The sequence below is a fragment of the Lissotriton vulgaris genome, chromosome 12, assembly GCF_964263255.1.
Source record: "Lissotriton vulgaris chromosome 12, aLisVul1.2, whole genome shotgun sequence".
Classification (NCBI taxonomy): domain Eukaryota; kingdom Metazoa; phylum Chordata; class Amphibia; order Caudata; family Salamandridae; genus Lissotriton; species Lissotriton vulgaris.
The window spans coordinates 290,267,032-290,271,113 of NC_141700.1; positions in this window are offsets into that span (position 1 = coordinate 290,267,032).

Sequence of the window (4,082 nt, forward strand, 5' to 3'; positions counted from 1 at the left end):
AAAGGGGAGTGAGGGGAGTGAGGGAAGGGGGAGAGGGGGGTGAGGGAGGGAGTGAGGGAAGGGGAGTGAGGCAGTGAGGGAAGGGGAGTGAGGGAAGGGGTGAGGGAAGGGGAGTGAGGGAAGGGGAGTGAGGGAAGGGGAGTGAGGGAAGGGGAGTGAGGGAAGGGGAGTGAGGCAGTGAGGGAAGGGAGTGAGGGAAGGGGAGTGAGGGAGGGGAGTGAGGGAGGGGAGTGAGGAAAGGGGAGTGAGGGAAGGGGGAGAGGGGGTGAGGGAGGGAGTGAGGGAAGGGAGGGAAGGGAGTGAGGGAAGGGAGTGAGGGAAGGGGAGTGAGGGGAGTGAGGGTACAGGAAGTGAGGGAAGGGGAGTGAGGGAAGGGGAGAGAGGGAAGGGGAGTGAGGGAAGGGGAGTGAGGGAAGGGGAGTGAGGGAAGGGGAGTGAGGGAAGGGGAGTGAGGGAAGGGGAGTGAGGGAAGGGGAGTGAGGGAAGGAGAGTGAGGAAGGGGAGTGAGGGAAGGGGAGTGAGGGAAGGGGAGCGAGGGAAGGGGAGTGAGGGAAGGGGAGCGAGGGAAGGGGAGCGAGGGAAGGGGAGTGAGGGAAGGGGAGTGAGGGAAGGGGAGTGAGGGAAGGGGAGTGAGGGAAGGGGAGTGAGGGAGGGGAGTGAAGGAAGGGAGTGAGGGAAGGGGGAGAGGGGGTGAGGGAGGGAGGGAGGGAAGGGAGTGAGGGGAAGGGGAGTGAGGCAGTGAGGGAAGGGGAGTGAGGCAGTGAGGGAAGGGGAGTGAGGAGGGGAGTGAGGGAGGGGAGTGAGGGAGGGAGTGAGGGAGGGGAGTGAGGGAGGGGAGTGAGGGAGGGGAGTGAGGAAGGGAGTGAGGAAAGGGGAGTGAGGGAAGGGGGAGAGGGGGTGAGGGAGGGAAGGGAGGAAGGGAGTGAGGGAAGGGAGTGAGGGAAGGGACTGAGGGAAGGGGAGTGAGGGGAGTGAGGGTACGGGAAGTGAGGGAAGGGGACTGAGGGAAGGGGAGAGAGGGAAGGGGAGTGAGGGAAGGGGAGTGAGGGAGTGAGGGAAGGGGAGTGAGAGAAGGGGAGTGAGGGAAGGGGGTGAGGGAAGGGGAGTGAGGGAAGGGGAGTGAGGGAAGGGGAGTGAGGGAAGGGGAGTGAGGGAAGGGGAGTGAGGGAGGGAGTAAGGGAAGGGGAGTGAGGGAAGGGGAGTGAGGGAAGGGGAGTGAGGGAAGGGGAGTGAGGGAAGGGGAGTGAGGGAAGGGGAGTGAGGGGAGTGAGGGAAGGGGAGTGAGGGAAGGGGAGTGAGGGAAGGGGAGTGAGGGAGGGGAGTGAGGGAGGGGAGTGAGGGAGGGGAGTGAAGGAAGGGAGTGAGGGAAGGGGGAGAGGGGGTGAGGGAGGGAGGGAGGGAGGGAAGGGAGGGAAGGGAGTGAGGGGAAGGGGAATGAGGCAGTGAGGGGAAGGGGAGTGAGGCAGTGAGGGAAGGGGAGTGAAGGGAAGGGGAGTGAGGCAGTAAGGGAAGGGGAGTGAGGGAAGGGAGTGAGGGAAGGGGAGTGAGGGAAGGAGAGTGAGGGAAGGGGAGTGAGGGAAGGGGAGTGAGGGAAGGGGAGGGAGGGAGGAAGGGGAGTGAGGGAAGGGGAGGGAGGGAAGGAGCGAAGGGGAGTGAGGGAAGGGGAGGGGAGTGGGGAAGGGGAGGGAGGAGGGAGGGGGAGTGAGGGAGGGAAGGGAGTGAGGGAAGGGTGAGGGAAGGGGAGTGAGGGAAGGGGAGTGAGGGAAGGGAGTGAGGGAAGGGGAGTGGGGGAAGGGGAGTGAGGGAAGGGGAGTGAGTGAGAAAAGGGGAGTGAGGGAAGGGGAGTGAGTGAGAAAAGGGGAGCGAGGCAAGGGGAGTGAGTGAGAAAAGGCGAGCGAGAGGAGTGAGGGAAGGGGAGGTGAGGGAGGGAGTGAGGGAGGGAGAGAGGGAAGGGGAGTGAGGGAGGAGAGAGGGAAGGGAGTAGGGGAGGGAGAGAGGGAAGGGGAGTGGGGGAGGGAGATAGGGAAGGGGAGTGAGGGAGGGAATAGGGAAGGGGAGTGAGGGAGGGAGATAGGGAAGGGGAGTGGAGTGAGTGAGGGGAAGGGTAGTGAGGGGAGGGAGAGGGGAATAAGGGGAAGGGTAGTGAGGGGAAGGGAAGGGGAGTGAAGGTGAGGGAGGGAAAGAGGAAAGGAGAGGGAGGAAGAGGGAGGGGGAGGGAGGGAAGGAGAGGGAGGGAGAGGGAAGGAGAGAGGGAGAGGGAGTCGGACAGTCAGAATGAAGGAGAAATAGGGAGAGATAGCGAGAGAGAGGGGAGAGATAGGGAAATAGAGGGAAATAGGGATAGAGGCAGCGAGAGAGAGATAGAGGGAGGGAGACAGCGAGAGAGAGGGAGGGAGACAGCGAGAGAGAGAGAGAGAGAGAGAGAGAGACAGCGAGAGAGAGAGAGAGAGAGAGAGAGAGAGAGAGAGAGAGAGAGAGAGAGAGAGAGAGAGAGAGAGAGAGAGAGAGAGAGAGAGAGAGAGAGAAAGGTGTGTATGCTGGGTCTCGTAGCTCAGTGGACGAAGGCGTCTGCTGCAGGGACCTGTGTTCAACCTCATGGTCACAGTTTTTTTTGTTGCTCTAGGCCTGCCCCCTCCCCCACTGACCCCGCCCCCACCGGTGCGGCCCTCAGACACAAACCACACTGTAAATGTGGCCCCTGAGAGAAAGTTTGGGAGTACCCATGCTCTATTTAATTCATGAACGTTGACTGGGGAGGGTTTAATACTACTAAAGACGTTTATAAAAGTGGTGCATACCATAGGGGCACATTGAATGCAGCAGCAGCAAGTGAGAAAGATGGCTCCTATGATTACTATTCCCATTAATAACTTCCAACCCCAAGTGGAGATAAGTCCCTGTAATCACTTAGACCAGGATTATGTTCCTCGGTCTTGATGTAGTTCTGCAGCTATTTTATGTAACTGGGAAATGGTGCTATAGACAGAAGGGGCGTGGTCAGGTATGAACACGCAACAGCTACTACTGATGATGCGGCATGCTCCACCACGATCGGCGAGCACTACATCAAGCACCATTCTATTCTGAAGAGTTACAATCCTTGTAATTTGGAGCTCTTCTGTAATATTTCCTAGAGCCATTGCTATCTGATTAGTTACTGCTTCTACTACTTGGGTTAGGTGTCTAATCGTTCTACTATTTAGGGCTGCACCAACAAAGAAAAAGAGTCGCAGATTAAAATCAAAGTATTGCTGCAAAGCTGTATCAGTCTCATCTACTTCATCACTATTTATAGTCCTTTTGAATCTATTTAAAGAGATGTCATTAAACAAGTTCTGGTCTTTGTGATAGGAGGCAGGTGCTAAGAACACATAGCAAATCCCGACCAAACGGAAGGGTAATTGGTAGTAACCCTTAATTCCACAAATGAATTAAGTGTTGTGGGAAGACAGAAAAGTGCTATTGTTTGTTCCAATAATATTTAAAACAGTGGTACAGTCACTTTTTCCCACAGGAATACTGCCAACACTGCTCACACAAAGTTTTGCTCGGGCACTGGTTACAGAGATAACAGGAGGACCATTACCCTTAGCTGTTCGGGTGTTGGGGAAGACATATCTGGTGGAGGAATTTCCTCTATGATATTCCTCCATTTCCCATACAGTTCCTTTGGCTTGGGGATCTCCTTCTTCATCGAAGTAACAGATCCTGTTGAGCTGGGCATTGAGTCTACCCACATCAGCAAAGACCTGGTGACTTATTTCAGAGGCCCACAATAATGCAAATCAGGCTCTACAGGAACCATTATGTGAGAATGGCAAGGGAATAAAAGGTGTTCCTCCCTTTCCGGATGAGCTGGCATCATTCCACATACCCAACGGTTGGTAATGTTCGTAGCATTGTGGGAATGATGTAGGATTTGTATGAAAGTGTTATTGAGGTAAGACATCCGATGTTTCTGTTCATGGTAGGGAAGGGAAAAATAAAAATATTCTGTGGGGATAGGGGTAGTAGCAAGCAATAGGGTTCAAGCCGGAACCATTTGCTCCATTGTCCAAAAAACTGCTGCCAATATTCTCAAT